A 22,277-nucleotide genomic window follows, 5' to 3' on the forward strand; every position below is an offset into this window, starting at 1 on the left:
TCCTCGAGAAAGGACCCGTTTCTAGAAATAATCACTTTTGGTTCCTGATCCGAAATAGGAGGTATACCCAACTGTTTTGGTGTCCTATGAAGATGCATTTATCCGCTTTGGGTTCGAGCTTATCAGGCTAAACCTTTTCACATAAGCGTCGCAGCCCCAAATTTTTAAGAAATGACAGCTTAGGTTTCTCTAAACCATAGTTCATAGGTGTCATCTCAACGGAATTACGTGGTGCCCTATTTAAAGTGAATGCGGTTGTCTCTAATGCCTAACCCATAAACGATAGTGGTAATTCAATAAGAGACATCATGGTATGCACCACATCCAATAGGGTGCAGCTATGATGTTCGGACACACCATCACACTATGGTGTTCCAGGCGGCATTAGTTGTGAAACAATTTCCACAATGTCTTAATTGTGTACCAAACACGTAACTCAGATATTCATCTCTATGATCATATCATAGATATTTCATCCTCTTGTCACGACGATCTTCAACTTCACTCTGAAATTACTTGAACCTTTCAATAATTCAGACTTGTGTTTCATCGAGTAAATATACTTAGAATCTACTCAAATCATCTGTGAAGTAAGAGCATAACGATATTCACTGCGTGCCTCATCACTTATTGGATTGCACACATCAAATGTATTACTTCCAACAAGTTGCTCTCTTGTTTCATCTCACTGAAAACGAGGCCTTTCAGTCATCTTGCCCATGTGGTTTGATTTGCATGTCTCAAGTGATTCAAAATCAAGTGAGTCCAAACGATCCATCTGCATGGAGTTTCTTCATGCGTATAAACCAATAGACATGGTTCGCATGTCTCAAATTTTTCAAAGAAACGAGTGAGTCCAAAGATCCATCAACATGGAGCTTCTTCATGCGTTTTATACCAATATGACTCAAATGGCAGTGCCACAAGTATGTGGTACTATCATTACTATCTTATATCTTTTGGCATGAACATGTGTATCACTACAATCGAGATTCAATAAACCATTCATTTTAGGTGCAAGACCATTGAAGGTATTATTCAAATAAACAGAGTAACCATTATTCTCCTTAAATGAATAACTGTATTGCGATAAACATAATCCAATCATGTCTATGCTCAACGCAAACATCAAATAACAATTATTTAGGTTTAACACCAATCTCGATGGTAGAGGGAGCATGCGATGCTTGATCACATCAACCTTGGAAACACTTCCAACACATATCGTCATCTCACCTTCAGCTAGTCTCCTGTTTATTCCGTAGCTTTTTATTTTGAGTTACTAACACTTAGCAACTGAACCGGTATTTTAATACCCTGGTGCTACTAGGAGTACTAGTAAAGTACACATTATAATGTATATCCAATATACTTCTGTCGGCCTTGCCAGCCTTCTCATCTACCAAGTATCTAGGGTAGTTCTGCTTCAGTGACCGTTCCCCTTATTTCAGAAGCACTTAGTCTCGGGTTTGGGTTCAACCTTGGGTTTCTTCACTAGAGTAGCAACTGATTTGTCATTTCATGAAGTATCCCTTTCTTGCCCTTGCCCTTCTTGAAACTAGTGGTTTTACTAACCATCAACAATTGATGCTCCTATTTGATTTCTACTTTCGCGGTGTCGCGAATAGCTCAAGGATCATCATATCTATCCCTGATATGTTATAGTTCATCACGAAGCTCTAGTAGCTTGGTGGCAATGACTTTGGAGAACCATCACTATCTCATCTGGAAGATTAACTCCCACTCGATTCAAGCGATTGTAGTACTCATACAATCTGAGCACATGCTCAACGATTGAGTTTTTCTCCTTAGTTTGCAAGTTTGAGAAACTTCTCAGAGGTCTCATACCTCTTGACGTGGGCACTAGCCTGAAATCCCAATTTCAGTCCTTGGAACATCTCATATGTTCTGCGATGTTTCAAAAACGTCTTTGATGCCTCAATTCTAAACCATTTAGCATTACACACTGAACTATCATGTAGTCATCAAAACGTGTATGTCAGATGTTCGCAGCATCCACAACCGACGCTCGAGGTTCAGCACACTGGGCGGTGCATTAAGGACATAATCCTTCTGCGCAGCAATGAGGACAATCCTCAGTTTACGGACCTAGTCCGCATAATTTCTACTGTCAACTCTCAACTAAATTTTCTCTAGGAACATATCTAAAATAGTAGAACCAAAGCGTGAGGTACGACATAATTTGCAAAGACCTTTTGACTATGTTCATGATAATTAAGTTCATCTAATAAAATTATTTATTGAACTCCCACTCAGATAGACATCCCTCGAGTCATCTAAGTGATACATGATCCGAGTCAACTAGGTCGTGTCCGATCATCACGTGAGACGGACTAGTCATCATCGGTGACCATCTTCATGTTGATCGTATCCACTATACGACTCATGTTCGACCTTTTGGTCTCTTGTGTTCCAAGGCCATGTCTGTACATGCTAGGCTCGTCAAGTCAACCTAAGTGTTTTGCATGTGTAAATTTGGCTTACACCCGTTGTATGCGAACGTTAGAATCTATCACACCCGATCATCACGTGGTGCTTCGAAACAACGAACTTTCGCAACGGTGCACAGTTAGGGGGAACACTTTCTTGAAATTTTATGAGGGATCATCTTATTTATGCAACCGTCGTTCTAAGCAAATAAGATGTAAAAACATGATAAACATCACATGCAATCAAATAGTGACATGATATGGCCAATATCATTTTGCTCCTTTTGATCTCCATCTTCGGGGTGCCATGATCATCATCGTCACCGGCATGACACCATGATCTCCATCATCGTGTCTTCATGAAGTTGTCTCGCCAAGTGTTACTTCTACTACTATGGCTAACAGTTAGCAATAAAGTAAAGTAATTACATGGCGTTTTCATTGACACGCAGGTCATATAACAAATTAAGACAACTCATATGGCTCCTGCCGGTTGTCATACTCATCGACATGCAAGTCGTGATTCCTATTACAAGAACATGATCAATCTCATGCATCACATATATATAATTCATCACATCCTTTTGGCCATATCACATCACATAGCATACCCTGCAAAAACAAGTTAGATGTCCTCTAATTGTTGTTGCATGTTTTACGTGGCTGCTAGCAAGAACGTTTCTTACCTACGCAAAAGCCACAATGTGATATGCCAATTTATATTTACCCTTCATAAGGACCCTTTTCATCGAATCCGATCCGACAAAAGTGGGAGAGACAGACACCCGCTAGCCACCTTATGCAACCAGTGCATGTTAGTCGGTGGAACCTGTCTCACGTAAGCGTACGTGTAAGGTCGGTCCAGGCCGTTTCATCCCACGATGCCGCCGAATCAAGATAAGACTAGTAACGGCAAGTAAATTGACAAAATCGATGCCCACAACAACTTGTGTTCTACTCGTGCATAGAAACTACGCATAGACCTAGCTCATGATGCCACTGTTGGGGATCGTTGCAGAAATTAAAAAAAATCTACGCATCACCAAGATCAATCTATGGAGAGACTAGCAACGAGAGAGAGGGGAGATCATCTTCATACCCTTGAAGATCGCGATGCGGAAGCATTACAAGAACGCGGATGAAGGAGTCGTACTCGCAGCGATTCAGATCACGGTTGATTCCGATCTAAGCGCCAAACAACGGCGCCTCCGCGTTCAACACACGTATAGCCCGGGGACGTCTCCTCCTTCTTGATCCAACAAGGGGAGAGGAGAAGTTGAGGGAGAGCTCTGGCAGCATGACGGCGTGGTGGTGGAGCTTGCAGTTCTCCGGCAGGGCTTCGCCAAGCACTACTACTACTACGGAGGTGTTGGGGAGGGAGAGGGCTGCGCCAGCGGAAGGGCTGCGGCTCCCATGCGCCTCCCCACTATATATAGGGGTGGAGGGGCTGGTTTCTTGCCCTCCAAGTCCATTGGGGCGTTGGCAAAGGTGGGGGAAAGAAATCCCATCATTTCCCTTCCCCACCGATTGTTATCCCCTTTTTTAGGGATCTTGATCTTATCCCTTCGGGATATGATCTTATTCCTTCTAAGGGGGGATCTTGGTGCGCCATTACCAGGGGTGTGGGGCCTTGCCCTCACTACCCACGTTCATGTGGGTCCCCCGTGCAGGTGGGCCCCACTCCGGAACCTTCTAGAACCTTCCTGGTACAATACCGAAAAATCCCAAACATTTTCCGGTGGCCAAAATAGGACTTCCCAGATATAAATCTTTACCTCCGGACCATTCCAGAACTCCTCATGATGTTCGGGATCTCATCCGGGACTCCGAACAACATTCGGTAACTGCACACTAATTCCCATAACAACTCTAGCGTCACCGAACCTTAAGTGTGTAGACCCTACGGGTTCGGGAATCATGCAGACATGACCGAGACAGCTCTCTGGCCAATAACCAATAGCGGGATCTGGATACCCATGCTGGCTCCCACATGTTCCACGATGATCTCATCGGATGAACCACGATGTCGGGGATTCAATCAATCCTGTATACAATTCCCTTTGTCAATCGGTACGTTACTTGCCCAAGATTCGATCGTCGGTATCCCAATACCTCGTTCAATCTCGTTACCGGCAAGTCACTTACTCGTTTTGTAATGCATGATCCCGCGACTAACTACTTAGTCACATTGAGCTCATTATGATGATGCATTACGGAGTGGGCCCAGAGATACCTCTCCGTCATACGGAGTGACAAATCCCAGTCTCGATTCGTGCCAACCCAACAGACACTTTTGGAGATACCTGTAGTGCACCTTTATAGCCAGCCAGTTACGTTGTGACGTTTGGCACACCCAAAGCATTCCTACGGTATCCGGGAGTTGCACAATCTCATGGTCTAAGGAAATGATACTTGACATTAGAAAAGCTTTAGCAGACAAACTACACGATCTTGTGCTATGCTCAGGATTGGGTCTTGTCCATCACATCATTCTCCTAATGATGTGATCCCGTTATCAACGACATCCAATGTCCATGGTCAGGAAACCGTAACCATCTATTGATCAACGAGCTAGTCAACTAGAGGCTCACTAGGGACATGTTGTGGTCTATGTATTCACACATGTATTACGATTTCCGGATAACACAATTATAGCATGAACAATAGACAATTATCATGAACAAGGAAATATAATAATAACCATTTTATTATTGCCTCTAGGGCATATTTCCAACAGTCACTCCATGTGATGGAGAGATATCTCTGGGCCCTCTCGGTAATACAACATCACACGAAGCTTGCAAGCATGTGACTAATGAGTTTAGTCATTAGTCACATGCTTGCCGGTAATGAGATTGAACTAGGTATGGAGATACCGGTAAAGAGACTTGCCGATAATGAGATTGAACTATGTATGGAGATACCGACGATCAAATCACGGGCAAGTAACATATCGCCGGACAAAGGGAATTCTATAGGGGATTAACTGAATCCCCGACATTGTGGTTCAACCGAGAAAGATCTTTGTGGAATATGAAGGAATCAATATGGGTATCTAGATCCCGATATTGTTTATTGACTGGAGAGGTGCGATACGTCTTGATACGTATCCAACGTATCTATAATTTTTTATTGTTCCATGCTATTATATTATCTGTTTTGGATGTTTTATATGCATTAATATGCTATTTTATATTATTTTTGGGACTAACTTATTAACCCAGAGCCCAGTGCCAGTTTCTGTTTTTTCCTTGTTTTTGAGTTTTACAGAAAAGGAATATCAAACGGAGTCCAAACGGAATAAAACTTCCGCGATGATTTTTCTTGGACCAGAAGAAACCTAGAAAGCTTCGGGAGGAGGCTAGAAGACACACGAGGTTGCCACAAGCCCTAGAGGCGCGCCCGAGGGGGGCGCCCCCTAGGCTTGTGGGCCCCTCGGGAGTCCCCCAACCCTAATCTTTCCACTATAAATTCTCAAATATTCCCCCTATGCCAGAGGCATCCACAAAAATACTTTTCCGCCACCGCAAGCCTCTGTTCCCGTGAGATCCCATCTTGGGGCCTTTTCCGACACTCTGCCGGAGGGGGATTCGATCATGGAGGGCCTCTACATCAACCTTGCTGCCCTTCCAATGGAGCGTGAGTAGTTTATCACAACTTGTAGCTAGATGGCTTCTTCTCTCTCTTTGATCTTCAATACAATGTTCTTGGAGATCTATCCGATGTAATACCTTTTTATGGTGTGTTTGTCTAGATCCGATGAATTGTGGATTTATGATCAGTTTATCTATGGATATTATTTGAGTCTTCTCTGAACTCTTTTATGCATGATTAAGATATCTTTGTATTTCTCCTTGAACTATCAGTTTGGTTTGGCCAACTAGATTGGTTTTTCTTGCAATGGGAGAGGTGCTTAGTTTTGGGTTCAATCTTGCAATGTCATCACCCAGTGATAGAAGGGGTAGTGAGGCACGTATTGTATTGTTGCCATCAAGGATAAAAAGATGGGGTTTATATCATATTGCTTGAGTTTATCCTTCTACATCATGTCATCTTACTTAAAGCGTTACTCTATTCTTATGAACTTAATACTCTAGATGCATGCTGGATAGCGGTCGATGTATGGAGTAATAGTAGTAGATGCAGAATTGTTTCGGTCTACTTGTCACGGACGTGATGCCTATATTCATGATCATTGCCTTAGATATCGTCATAACTATGCGCTTTTCTATCAATTGCTCGACAATAATTTGTTTACCCACCATATGTTTCCTTTCAAGAGAGAAGCCTCTAGTGAAACCTATGGCCCCCGGGTCTATTTTCCATTATATATTTTCAGATCTATAAACAAAAAACCCAAAAATACATTGCTGCAATGTATTTATATTTACTTTAGTTTGCTCTTCTATTTATCTTTTATACCTATCTCTATCAGATCTCACTCTTGTTCATGACCGTGAAGGGATTGACAACCCCTTTTTCGTGTTGTGTGCAAGTGTTTGTTAGTTTGTGCAGGTGCATATATTGGGGACTTGCTTGTGCCTCCTACTGGATTGATACCTTGGCTCTTAGGAAATACTTATCTCTGCTTTGCTGCATCACCCTTTCCTCTTCGAGGGAAAAATCAATGCAAGCTCAAGAAGTAGCACGTCTCCAACATACCTATAATTTTTGATTGTTCCATGCTATTATAGTATCAATCTTGGATGTTTATTATGCAATTATACATCATTTTTGGGGACTAACCTATTAACCTAGTGCCCAGTGCCAGTTGTTTTTTTTCCTTTTTTTGGCTTTTCAGAAAATCAGTACCAAATGGGGTCCAAATGCTATGAAACTTTTTGACAATTTTTTCTGGACCAGAAGGGACCCTAGAAACTTTGAGAGAAGACCTGAAGAGTCACGAGGGAGCAACAAGCCTGCCAGGCGCGCCCTAGGGCGGCGCCCCCAGGCTTGTGGGCCCCTCGTGGCACCTCTTGACCTAATTCCACTTCTATAAATTCTCAAATATTACCAATACATTAGAGAGCCACCCAAAATACATTTTTCGCCGCCGCAAGTTTCTGTTCTTCAGAGATCCCATCTGGAGACCTTTTCCGGTACTCTGTCAGAGGGGGAATCGATCATGGAGGGCCTCTACATCAACCTTGTTGCCCTTCCGATGATGTGTGAGTAGTTTACCACAGACCTACGGGTCCATAGCTAGTAGCTAGATGGCCTTTTATCTCTCTTTGATCTTCAATACAATGTTCTCCTCGATGTTCTTATAGATCTATTCGATGTAATCCTTTTTTGCGGTGTGTTTGTTGGGATCCGATGAATTGTGGGTTTAGGATCAGATTATTCAGGAATATTATTTGAGTCATCTCTGAACTCTTTTATGCATGATTGTTATAAGTTTGTATTTCTCTTTGATCTATCCATTTGGTTTGGCCAACTAGATTGATTTATCTTGCAATGAGAGAGGTGCTTTTGTGATGGGTTCGATCTTACGTTGCTCAATCCCAGTGACAGAAAGGGACATGACACATACTTGTATCGTTCCATTAAGGATAAAAAGATTATTGGGGTGGGGCGCGGGGTGTGGGCGCAGCCATGGCGCGGCGGGACGCGACCAGGAGGTGCTGGGCGCGGCCAGGTGCTCATGGGCATGGCTAGGGGGTGCCGCGAGCGGAGCTCCGGCCATGGCGACCACGGGCGACCACGGGAGCGGCGGCAGGGGCAACTAAAGGACATATACGAAGGGGGAACAGAGGGAAATCGACGGGGAGGGAGAATCAAAAGAGGATTACAAGGTTGGTCAGCCAACACTATGCCTAAAGGTCGAAGTAAGGTCCCCCTAGGCTCTCTCTAGGCGCTCCCTAGGCGCTCCCCGCCGGTGGCCACTCCGGCCCCGGCGGCCACCCCTCCTCCCGCCGGCTGCCACTCCGGCGTCGGCGGCCACCATCCATCCGTCCACCTGGCTGTCTCTGGGCCCTTTGTGGGTAGTTTTTTGGCCCTGCGTGGCCATGGACCCTCCCTCTCTCAACTTTGCTCGAGCTAAAGATTTTCAGTTCTCTATGAGACAAAAGTTTGGTCATCCGGTGGTGTTTTCACCTGGTTTTCGTCAACGTGAATTCACTTTGGTGGTTTCCTTTTGCCGTGCTCAATTTCGGTTGGATTGTCACACAGTCAGTGTCACGTTGCAATCTTGCTTTGGTGGTTATCCACAGGGGTTTCGTGTGCTACATCTCAAGGACAGATCCTTCAAGTTTTCGGTTGCCTCCAAAGCGGTGGGTTTTGAAATTTATAATCAAGGGCGGGTGGTTGAGAAGGATTTTGAGTTAGTGTTCAATCTTTGGGGTTTTGGAGGTCCGAACTGGTTACGTGAAGAACAACTTTTTTATCGCGAGGAAGAAGCTTCTTGGACTTTGGTCAGGTCTGGATCACGCCCACGCTCCGCCGCCGGTAGTTTTTCCGGCGATCAACCACGGCAGTCGGTTTTTGCTCGGTTAGCGAAGTTTCCGACCGTCAGCAGTAATGTGGCCTCGGGCAATAATGTGCACTCATTGCCCATTACTCACTCTTCGGGCGAGGATCCCGCTGCGGGTTCGTCGGGCGGGAATCTGGCTCGCTCAAATTCCTCTTTTCAGTGCTACGCATGTGGCAAGTTGGGCCATTTTGCTAAGGAGTGCAATGCCTTTTGCCTACCTGGGCTTTTTCCTTACCTCAGGTTTGACACTTTCCCCAGCCCATCGCCTGAGGCCTGGGACCTAGATGCAGTCCATGACTGGTTCCAATCAGTTGGCCCAGCCCGCGAGCCTCCGCTCGTTTCCTCTTTTAGTGAGCTTTGTTTGGGATCTTTTCCTAATTTCCAGCCTCGTCGCCCCCTTGCCTCCTCAACTTCTCCGCTCTGTTCCTCTGTCTCACCTCTGTGCACAAGCTCTGCTTCTAGTGCTTTGCGCCTCCCTTCGCCGGTGATCTTGCATTCTTCGGCGACGCCGATGGCCAACATCCCGATCGACCCACGCCCCTTTGTGCCACAAGGCTTCAACATTCAACAGGTTCCTGGGTGCAATGGTGTGGCTCGGGTGGTGCTTCCGCAGTGCCCTCGTCGTCATGAGGACTGGGCGATTGCGACCATCCACCCTCTCCCTGCAGATGCTCCGTTCCCCAATGTAAGAGATGTTCTTGAGGATTTTATTGTAGAGCATAGACAGCTGGGACCGCGAGATATCCAGTGGTGTCCGTTCGGTGAAGCATATGTTCGTCTCGCGCGGGTTAGGGATAGGGACAAGTTGGTCCTTGATAGCCCCCACGAGTTTGGAGATGTGTTCATTAGCTTTGCGAGGCATGATGAGGGAAGGAATCACAGGAGGGTTCATCTTAACAGAGTGGTGTGGTTGCTTCTGACGGGAGTCCCTTTTGATTTCCGCACCACTGAAGATCTTGCTTGTGCTGTTAGTAAGTTTGGCCGCATGATTTCTTGGGACAAGGAGGACGACCACATGGGTCGCATTGTGGTCAAGGCAAGAGTGCTGAACTTGGATACCATCCCAAAAAGTTTGCGTTGGTCTGAAGGGGATGAATTTGAGGGAGACGGCTGGTCTTCCTCCATCGAAGTGCTGGCCAGTGAGCTCCTTGGTGGAGGACCTGCCGATGAGGATCCTTTACCTCCTGCTAATGAGGACCCGCACCCTTTACCTGAGAATGCTGTGCCTGCTAAGGGTTTGCATGTTGTTGCCGCCATAAATAATGAGATGGATGTTTAGGTTGCTGCAAACTGGGATAATTGGGACGATAACCATCAGCATGTTCCTAATGCTGAGTTGGAAGATCTACTGGATGTTGTACAGCAGGAGGAAATGGCCTGGGCAGATGGTGAGGAGCTGCTTCCAGCTCCCAGTAATAGCAGTTTCTCTTCAGGCATGTCTTTTTCTGAAGGAGACAATTCTCATATGTTTTTACCTTCAGCTACTGTGGAAGCCATTCATGCTAGGGCTGATATTCCTGCAATTGCCCAACCTGATGCTGTTGTGATGGCTACTGGACTGCAGAACATAATTCAAGCTTACCAGTCAGATGATGAGGAGCCTCCTGTATTGCAGGAGCAAAACCAGGAAATGGATGCTTTGCATGATCAGCCTCCTGCAACTCCACTGCAACATGTTGCCCCTCTTGCAGCACAGGCTGCTCCTGATGTTTCTCCTCCTTTGGAGGTCGCTTCTGACCAACCTGCACTTCTGGAAGCAGCCTTGGAGCCTGTCATGTTTTCTGATCTTCCTATGAAAACTGCTGGATCTTCAGCTCAAGTCTTGAAAGACAATGCTGAACAGGTTATTACTGCTAGAGGAAGTCTACAGCCTGTGGAGAATTTAGAGGACCTCCAGTCAGGTCTCCAAGGTAACTGGGTTAATCAAATCAATGATCACTTTAACATGGCACCTTCCCTCCTTGGTCTGAAAAGTATTTAGATGGCTGCCACTGCTAACACTGAACTATCTGTTTCCGAAGAAGGCCTGTTACTGTGGAAGCAGCACTTTAAAGAGCAAGCATTGGACAACAGGAGCTCTTTCTCTAACAACATTCCTGTAAGTTGGTTTAATTTTATTGTCCACTTCCTCCTGTCCCCTGATAAGTTTTCCTGGACTGTCAATATGTTAAAATCTGGAATGTGGGATCTGTTCACTGCTGTGGAAAATATGGACCAAGCTTTTCTGTTCCATATACCTGACAAATGTCCTACCTCTCATGCACCAATCTGTCAGGCCATGGAGGAAGGTGTACAGGACAAGGGTAAAGAGAATATTGGGGTAGCTGCAAATCTGCATGATGTGGAGTCACAGGCCTTGCTGCAACCTTTTGGCCAGGAAAACTTAAGGAAGAGGAGAAGTGGAAAAACTCCACTTGTGGAAACAGAGGTAAGAAGAAGTGACAGAATTAAGAAAGACAATGCTGGTTACAAGAGAAATTCTTGCCCTAATAATAATTGCTTACCTTGCAATGCTGCCCCTCCCATCATCAAAAAATCAGTTGTTAAAAATCTCACTGCCTCTTTCTGTAAGGTTTCTGAGGGGGAACTGGAGGACATGCTGGCCAAGAAGCCCAAGAGAATGGATGAGGAGGTTTTGGACAAGGTGCCCTTGGCCAAAGGAGAAGGACATGCTATCACCTCTTCTTAATGTTTAGGGACCCCTCTTGGAGTGTTGTGTGGTGGGATTGTGTCTGTACTCCCACACCTCTTAGTTTGTTGCTGCTTTTGCCAACTGTAAGACTTGGGTCTTGGTGCTTTCTGAACCTTGTATGCCTGTGGCTGTACTTTCCTGCTAGTCTTTTCATGTGTCATCTTTGGTTGCACTGCTGGAATTATGTTCTGTTGTGGATCAGGGTATTATGCCAGCTTCTTCCCTTCTTGGATGATGATCAAGTGGTGGTGCTTGCTCTCTGGTACAAAATCTTTTTTTGTTTCCATGAATAACAACAACAGAAACTGGAATATCTTAAATTGGAACATTAGAGGTATGAATTCTGAGGACAAATGCTTGGCTTTAAGACAGAAGATTGATGAGAGTGATTGTAATATTGTGTGCCTTCAAGAAACCAAAAGAGAGACCTTTGACACTGCCTACTTAAAAAAATTCTGCCCCTCTAGAATTAATAACTTTGCCTTCCTCCCCTCTGTTGGAGCTTCTGGGGGGCTTCTTGTGGCCTGGAATTGCTCACAATTCTCTGGGGAGATCATTGCACAAAACAGGTTATCACTTTCCATGCAGCTCACCAGTTTGCTTTCCAATCAGTCTTGGATTCTTTCAAATATCTATGGCCCATGTGATCCTCAAGACAAAATGGAGTTTATTCACTGGTTTCTAAATATTCACATGCCTGATGATGTTGACTGGATATTAATGGGTGATTTCAACCTTATGAGGGCTCCATCAGACATGAACAGACCTGGGGGAGATGTTAATGATATGCTTATGTTCAATGAGGCCATTAGTAACCAAGGTTTGGTTGAATTACCTTTGCATGGTAGAAAGTTCAGTTGGAGTAACATGCAGCATGATCCTTTGTTGGTCAAACTTGACTGGTTTTTCACTTCTGCCTCCTGGATGACTTCTTTCCCTAATACAATTGTACTACCACTTGCAAAACCTATATCTGATCACTTGCCCTGTGTAATTAAAATTGGCACTTCTATCCCAAAGGCAAGAGTATTCAGGTTTGAGAACTATTGGCTGCATCATTCTGATTTCAAACAAGTTGTTGCCTCTGCTTGGAGCATCCCAGTTGGAAACCTTGATTCTGTTAAGTCTTTGAATGCTAAGTTCAAGATTTTAAGAAGAGCTTTGAAGCTGTGGGCTAAATCTCTGTCCTGTCTGAAATCTACAATTGCAAAGTTAAATGAACTACTCTTCATGTGGGATTTCTTTGAGGAATTTAGAAAACTGGATACTCATGAATGGAGCTGCAGAGCTATTCTTAAAGAACAACTGCTTATTTTACTGAGGAACCAACAGATTTATTGGAAGCAGAGAGGGAAAATCAAGGGGGTGAAGTTTGGAGATGAAAACACAAAATTTTTTCACACAAAAGCTTCCATCAATTACAGGCATAACCATATTGCTATTCTTCACAATGAGGACCAAATGGAGATCTCAGATCATGCTGGTAAAGCTGCTATTCTCTTGGATGCTTTCAAGAAAAGAATGGGCACATCCCAAGAAACCACAATGCACTTTGATCTGGGTTCTTTGTATGGGCAGAGACAGCATTCAGATATTTTTGCTAATCTGGAATTGCCTTTCACTGCTGAAGAAATTGAAGTTGTTGTCCATGCTCTCCCAAATGACAAGTCTCCTGGCCCTGATGGTTTTAACAATGAATTCCTCAAGTCTTGTTGGGATATTATTAAAGAAGATGTGCTCAAATTCATTTATGATTTTCATGCAGGGCACATCTCCCTTGAGAGTTTGAACACTTCTTTTATAACTCTCATTCCAAAGGGTAATTCTCCATTGACTGCAAATGATTTTAGGCCTATCTCTTTACTGAACAGCTGTCTGAAAATTGTTACTAAGTTGCTGGCAAATAGACTGCAAAAGGTGATTCTGCAATTGGTACACATCAACCAATATGGATTCCTTAAAGAAAGATCTATTCATGACTGTTTGGGGTGGGCTTATGAGTATTTGCACCAATGTCATAAGTAAAAAGAGGAAATCATTGTTCTGAAATTGGATTTCGAAAAGGCTTTTGACACCATTGAACATCAGGCTATGCTGGATATTTTAAAAGCAAAGGGCTTTGGGGACAGATGGCTTACTTGGATCAAATTATTGTTTACTTCTGCATCTTCTGCTATACTACTAAATGGTGTTCCTGGAAAAAAAAATTATTGCCTTAGAGGTGTAAGGCAGGGGGATCCTCTGTCCCTCTTCTCATTGTGCTGGCTGCTGATCTACTTCAGACAATTCTCAATAAGGCAATGCACCTGGGTTTGGTAACTTCTCCCTTGCAAGTAGAGTCATGCCCTGATTTTCCAATTGTCCAGTATGCTGATGACACCTTGGTTATTCTGCAAGCAGATGCAAAGCAATTACATTGTCTCAAAGCCCTTCTCAATACTTTTGCTGATGCCACAGGCCTGAAAGTGAACTACAATAAATCAAGTATGGTTCCAATAAATGTGCCAGAAGAGAAGATGGAGATTTTGATAAATACTTTTCATTGCAAGAAGGAATCTTTTCCAATCAAGTATTTGGGAGTACCCCTAGGCCTCCATAAGCCTACCGTTGAACAATGTTTTCCCCTTGTCACAAGACTGCAGAAGAAGATTGTGGGTTTGTCCACCTTTATGACTTTGGCTGGGAGATTATTGCTTGTGAAATCTGTCCTCAACTCTTTATTGATATATCTCATGGGATGCCTTGATGTGCCTGTTACCATCAAAACCCAAGCCATAAAGTACTTGAGACATTGTCTTTGGAGAGGCCCTGATTTGGAGGACCATAGACCTGCCATGGTGGCATGGAATACTGTGTGTAGACCTAAAAATCAAGGTGGGTTAGGAGTGATTGATATTTTTGTCCAGAATAAAGCATTGCTTCTCAAGAACCTGCATAAGTTCTACAACAGACACAATATTCCCTGGGTCAATCTGATTTGGGAATCTTACTACAGCAATGATTCTCTACCTGGTAATAGCTGGCTGGGATCTTTTTGGTGGAAGGCAAACCTTAAGCTGCTTGATAACTATAAATCCTTGGCCAGATGCAACATAGGTGATGGAAAGAGTGCTTATTTTTGGACTGATCTTTGGCACTCACACTGCTTGCAAGACATGTTCCCCCACCTATTCTCATTTGTGAAAAACAAGGATGCTACTGTTCACACCTTTCTCCAAACTGAATACTTAGAGGACCTATTTCATCTGCCTCTGACTGTGCAAGCTTTCCAGGAATTTGAGGCTATAGAGGACATCTGCATTACTTTAAGGGCCTCTGATACTTTGGATTGCACAGATACATGGAGCTACATCTGGGGAACTGAGCAATTCTCTGTGGCTAAGGCATACAAAGTGCTGATGGGAGTCAAAGTTGTGCCACAACAGTTCAATTGGATCTGGAGCAGTTCTTGTCAGCCAAAACATAAGGTGTTCTTTTGGAGACTACTTCATGACAGGCTCAATACTAGAAATCTTCTGAGAAGGAAATCATTTCAGCTGGGCAACTATAACTGTGCTGTCAACAATTGCCCACAGGAAGAGACTCTCCAGCACCTTTTCTGGACTTGCCCTTTTGCTGCACAGTGTTGGGATCTGATCTGCCCTTCAAGACAGGCAAATGTTTCAATCATGGAAGCTTTTATTGATCTCAAGCAGAAACTTCATGTTCCTTTCTTCATGGAGATAGTCATCCTTGCCTCTTGGGCTATTTGGATCTCCAGGAACAACATGATTTTCCAAGCAATTAAACCTAGCATTCAAAGGTGGAAAGCCATCTTCAGGGAGGAGCTCTCTCTTCTCAGATTCAGAATTAAAAAGAGCTATGCTGGAGCATACTGTTTTTGGCTGGATAATCTTGTGCTGTAATCCTTGTTTTTTCTTAGTTGTTTAGTTGTTTTTTTTCTTTCCTATGTCTTTTGTTTTTCCTTCTTGGCTTATCTCAAGCCTTTTGTACTCTGGTTCCTTTCTGGGACTTTACCTTTTTTTAGAATAATATAAACAAAAAATTGCAGTGGGGTTTTTCCCTACTGTGTACAGTAAAAAAATTGACGGGGAGCTCACCTAGGAGGCACGCGGCGGCCCGGCGAAAGTTTAGTAGGAGCAGCGACGCCAGAATCATCAAGGGTGCGTCAGTGGCCGAAGGCGAGGAAGACGTCGTGATCTGGCGATGGAGGGGCTCCCTCCTTGAGCTCGATGTCATAGGCGAAGCAGCGGAGATGGACGTAGCTGATGGACACAGTGGTACAACGCAGGGAGCATGGTGTGGCTACGCGGGCGACGAAACCATGGGGATGGCGGTGACGGGTGCATGTCGTGAGGAGGAGAGTGATGAGAGGAGGGGAGAAGTGGCGATCTAGGGCGTCGATTAAGTCGGGGAGGACTATATCCGGTGCAAGGAGGTGGCGGATGGCCGGCACATGGCCATCCCCTGGCATGGACGTCGTGGGTGCGGCCACCACGTCTCGGTGAACAGGGAGGAAGAAGACATGGGGATGTTGGGCTGGGCCGCCACTGTGCACTTGCAGTCCGATTGCACAGTGGGCATTTTCCATTTCCCTTTTTCTTTTTCTATTTTATATTTTGCTTCTGTTTTGCATTGTATCTTGCTACATTTGATTTTTTTTAAATGTAAAACTTGTCACAAAAATACAAGGCAATATTCTGGGGCTGCACAAAAAGTTTCAGAGCATTTGGAATTGTTTAAATATTCAGAAATTGAAATGGTCAATTAACTTGCTGCTGGTCCACATAAAAAGTTTCGGTGGTTAATTTGAAAATTTAATTGATGTTGGTTTCACTTGGACAAATACCAGGGGATTATTTATCATACTATAAACATTTTTGTTTGACCATTTGAAGAAATGATTTTTTGACTTGCATTTTAAATTGGATTTTTGGAGTTGATTTGAAATAAGTGGCAATTAGCATAGTAGTCATGATGACAAAGCAACCATAAGGGGGAGTTTACTGTAGCATGATTATTGGGGTGTTACACGATCCATCAGAGTTTCGGCTCGGATTTTGGCTATGATTTTGTTACCTTACATAGTGGCAACACTACATCGAATATCATTCAGATTTTTCTTGAATGTGTGTGTCTGTGATAAATACCGGGTACTGGTCGCAAGAGCTCGAAAGAGACAACGTATTGGTCCATAGTACCCAAATTTAAGCCACTGCGAAACCTTATGCATGATCACTTATTTGGCATAATCCCGTCACATGATGACAAAAGTTTCAGCAAACAATGATTTAAACAAAGTGCTTGAGAGCCTTGATGATGAAACATTCCTGGGTGTGTTAGCGAGTTACTCTAGAATCATGTTGTGTTTACATAACTTTCACTCCCTAAGTTATGTTTTCATTGCTCAAATAAATAAAACCTCTTATGTGCATTCCTGACAAGCAAGTGTTAACTAGTGAAAATAGAATTAATTGCTACCATATTATTTTATCTAGTTGAGCAAGGACTTTGTATTGACTTTCACTAACACTTGCATAATAACCATGCCACCGCTACTGCTACAGTAAGTTTTTCGGTCAAGAAGCGGAGGGCTATCTAGGCGTACCGTTCGTAAGTGAACCAAAACCTTCTCATTATTTCGGTTTAAACAACTAAGTTCTTTATGATTCGGATTTCTCTCTATGTTGCTCGAGGATGATCGAGTTTAAACTTGGGGGAGTTGACGAGTAATATTTTTACACTCCTCTAACCTGACTTTTAACCGAGATATTCACTCCACTATTGCTACTAATGACTAATGAATGCAAATGATTCTAAATATATGATCTTTATTTTGTTTCCACGGGAAATGGGCTATTTACGGATGAAATCAGGCGAATACATGGAAACGTGTAAATCGGGGATAGAGGAAATGGGAGGCCGCAAGAGAGGCAACATTAGAAAAAACAGAGTTCCATACGACCATCCCCACTCGTATGGATGGTCGTATGGCGTGCCAACCCAGGCGTCTTATCCACCTGAACAACCATTATAAAAGGCTCGACGCCAAATGAGCAACAAAACAAGACACCACATCGTCATCTTGGCGGCAGCCATCTCCATCAACCTTAGCTGCCGCCATTTTCCATCTCCATCTCTATAGCCAACACCTTCATCACCACCATAATTCTCAGCCATCTAGCCATACTTGTAATCATGTATCACATCCGACATCTATTGAAAGACACATTATCAATCAATCAATCTTTATGATATGTTCTTCATTGAGTTCTTCGTGTGATTAGATCTCCATGTGTGAGTAGTTCGGTAGGGTCATGGGCTGAGGCAAGTCCTTGCAACCCGATGTATTTGTTGGTGGGATCGATGAAGTACTTTGAATTAACATCATGTATGTGTAGCATAAAGTTGCTTTGCAATTGTCTCTTGTCACGTTCGCGTTCTTCATCCTTGCAACCGGGGATCATGGAGAGCGAGCCATGATGAGGCTAAGGGTAGGGAGACCGTGATGTGTTATTCTGAACACCAGTGACAAAAAGGTTTTGTACGGTAATACAGATCCTATCTCTGGGGATACAAGAGGTGTAGTCATTAAATGCCCAATGCTTTTGTCTGATTATTGCTATTTTAATTACCAGGGCAACCCCGCACGACGGATAGGACCTTCGGCTGGATAACTAATTCCTGATGCAGGACGCGTGCCGGTCAAGCCATAATTTGAACACATCCTCCACATCGATATGTAGCAAGAACATTGTAGGATCGAAAGTAGGTCTAGAGGGAGGGGTGATTAGACTACTTGACCAAATAAAAATCCAACCTTTTCCCAATTTTAGTTGTGGGCAAATTTTAGCAACATAGCACAAGTCAAGCAATCAACCTACACATGCAATTCTAAGAGTGTAGCAGCGGAAAGTAAAACATTGCATATGAAGGTAAAGGGAAGGGTTTGGAGAGTGCAAACACAATGTAGACACGAAGATTTTTGGCGTGGTTCCGATACGTGGTGCTATCGTACGTTCACGTTGATGGAGACTTCAACCCACGAAGGGTAACGGCTGCGCGAGTCCACGGAGGGCTTCACCCATGAAGGGTCCACGAAGAAACAACCTTGTCTATCCCACCATGGTCATCGCCCATGAAGGACTTGCCTCACTCGGGTAGATCTTCATGAAGTAGGTGATCTCCTTGCCCTTACAAACTTCTTGGTTCAACTCCACAATCTTGTCAGAGGCTCCCAAGCGACACCTAACCAATCTAGGAGACACCACTCTCCAAAAGGTAATAGATGGTGTATTGATGATAAACTCCTTGCTCTTGTGCTTCAAATGATGGTCTCTCCAACACTCAACTCTCTCTCACAGATTTGGATATGGTGGAAACATGATTTGAGTGGAAAGCAACTTGGGGAAGGCTAGAAATCAAGAATCTTGTGGTATGATTGGAATATCTTGATCTCAACACATGAGTAGGTGGTTCTCTCTCAAAAAATGTATGCTGGAAGTGTAGGCACGTTCTGATGGCTCTCTCACATGTGGAGAAGGGGGTGGAGGGGGTATATATAGCCTCCACACAAAATCCAACTGTTACACACATTTGACCCAACTCGGTCAGACCGAATAGATGAACTCGGTGAGACCAATTTAGTTCAAAATAAGAACGTTAGGAATCTCAGTGGGACCAACTGGAACAACTCGGTGGGACCGATCACTACTAGAAAAAGGGCTATAGATGGTATTGACACTAATGGCGCACCAGACAAGCGGTGCGCCATTAGTATATTAATGGCGCACCACCTTCTGATACGCCATTAGAGTTGAAACTACTAATGGCGCACCAGGCGCAGGGTGCGCCATTAGTATCAATTTTTTTAACTAGTGCGCCTGTCCAAACATACTAATGGCGCATCCAGACACAGTGCGCCATTACTAGTTGTAACTAGTAATGGCGCACCTGGCCCAGGGTGCGCCATTAGTATCAATTTTTTTAACTAGTGCGCCTGTCCAAACATACTAATGGCGCATCCAGACATAGTGCGCCATTACTAGTTGTAACTAGTAATGGCGCACCTGTCCCAGGGTGCGCTATTAGTATCAAATTTTTTTTAACTAGTGCGCCTGTCCAAACATACTAATGGCGCATCCAGACACAGTGCGCCATTACTAGTTGTAACTAGTAATGGCGCACCTGGCCCAGGGTGCGCCATTAGTATCAATTTTTTTTAACTAGTGCGCCTGTCCAAACATACTAATGGCGCACCACCAGAAGGTGCGCCATTAGTAACCTGGATTACTAATGGCGCATTTAGAGTTGGTGCGCCATTAGTAAGTGGGCAGCAACAAGATATTTTGGACAGCCTCTCCTACCCACACTCACTTTCTCCCCACTTCATTCTCTCCACCTCCTCCTTGTCTCGGGTGCCTCCTCTTTTTCACCTCATTTCCATCATAGATTCATTCAATTTAAGTGGTTAAATTACCTTGTTTTGATAGGTAAGTAAGGGGGGAAGCTATATTTATGTTGTTCTCCCTACAACAATGTGCACATGCACTTTTTATGGCCTAGGTAGATCTATGTATGTTCGTGGTGTTGCATATGTTTGTGGTGTTGCATATGTGTTTGTGTTTGGAGGTGTACCGGTATTTGAAATGCGATAGTTGCCAATATTTTGCCGGAATGTTGATTCATTTCCGTTTCGGCGAGAATTTTGGCATTAAGCATTCTTTTTGGTCCTATTTTTAGGGAAAGTCATGCCAATTTTTTTCTTGGTTCTAAAATATCGTTTTGCTCTACCCCGCAGGCGACCATGGTCCGCATGATGACCGAAGGCATCGTGAATAGGTTTTTGAGGTCCGCGAAGGCCGAGATGCTTCAAAAGAACGAGACGGAGATAAGATGTCCGTGTCGAAGATGCAAGCTGAAGAGCCTTATTGCGGACCCGGAATCCTGGCAGGTGCGGGACCACCTGCTCTTGCGTGGTTTCATGGATGGCTATCGGTGGCAAGGTGATGAAGATGACTACGAAGTCGTCCATGGGGGCCGGGCAAGAAATGAGGAAGGGCAGCAAGACAACCACCGCGGCTCGGGCGGGCAAGAAGACGAAGAATCCCCAGGAGATGATCACGACGGTGATGCTGTACACAGTCATCATGTAGAAGATGCAGGACATGATGATGAGGAAGATGCCGGAGCAGACGACGGGCATGATCATGAAGATGATGATGCCGGCGGAGCAGACGACGCTGGACCATCGATGGGCTGGGTGCAAGACCCTCATATTCAAGAGCTGCTTCTCAAGCAGATGGATAACGCAAGAGCTGCCGCCCGAGAGAAAGCCAAGATGGATCAACTTGAGTTAGACGCGGTTACTCCATTGTATGAAGAATGCAGGCCCGAGGATACCCGCCTGAAAGTAACGCTCATGGCTCTGGAGATGAAGGTAAAACACAAAATGACCGACGCATGCTTCGACGAGAACATGTCATTCTGGCACGAACGTCTTCCCAAGGGGAACAAGTGCCCGACCAGTTTGGAGGAGGCGAAGAAAATCGTGTGTCCTCTGGATTTACCGCACGTGAAATACCATGTGTGCATGAACAATTGCATCATTTATCGGGACGAGCACGCGGAGTCTACCATATGTCCGGTGTGCGGCGTCACTCGATACAAGAAGAGGAAGAAAGCTCCTCGAAAAGTGGTGTGGTACTTTCCGATCACTCCTCGTCTGCAGCGGTATTTCACGGACCCTAAGGTAGCAAAGCTCCTGCGTTGGCACGCGGATAGGGAGGAGAAGAAGCGTGAAGATGACGCAAATGATCCGGAGATAGATAAAAAAGACAAGATGCTGAGTCACCCTAAGGATGCGAGCCAGTGGCAAGCGTTGAACTTCGAAGACCTAGAATTTGGGAACGATCCAAGGAACATCGTGCTGGGCGCGAGCACCGATGGAGTCAATCCGTTTGGCAGCCAGAGAAGCACACATAGCACCTGGCCTGTGTTTGTGTGGATGTACAACCTTCCCCCCTGGTTGTGCATGAAGAGGAAGTACATTCACATGAGTATGCTAATCGAAGGACCGAAACAACTAGGGAACGACATCAATCTGTATCTGGGGCTGCTGAAAGAGGAGCTTGACACGATGTGGAAAACGCCAGCCAATACGTGGGACGCCGCAGAGAAAGAATATTTCCCTATGAGAGCCGCGCTGCTCACGACGGTGCACGACTATCTCGGTTACGGATATGTCACGGGGCAGGTGGTCCACGGATTTTCTGGATGCGTCAGGTGCATGGATGACACAACGTATCGCCAGCTAGATAGAGATCCCGGGTCTTCGAAAACCGTGTTCATGGGACATCGAAGGTGGCTTCGCGACGATGACCCATGGAGAAAACGCAAGGATCTATTCGATGGTGAAACCGAACCCCGAGGACGCCCGCGTACGAGGAGCGGCGAGGAAATAGACGAGCTATTGAAAAATTGGAAAGACTGCCCACTGCCGGGAAAGAAGCAAAAGGCGCCAGAGCCGGGAAAGAAGCGAAAGGCGCCAGAGCCGCTGCTGAAGGTATGGAAAACGAGGTCTGTTTTCTGGGACTTGCCGTACTGGAAGATCCACCGTGTGCCTCACAGCCTTGATGTCATGCATATCACGAAGAACGTGTGC

The sequence above is a fragment of the Triticum aestivum genome, chromosome 4D (assembly GCF_018294505.1).
Source record: "Triticum aestivum cultivar Chinese Spring chromosome 4D, IWGSC CS RefSeq v2.1, whole genome shotgun sequence".
NCBI lineage: Eukaryota > Viridiplantae > Streptophyta > Magnoliopsida > Poales > Poaceae > Triticum > Triticum aestivum.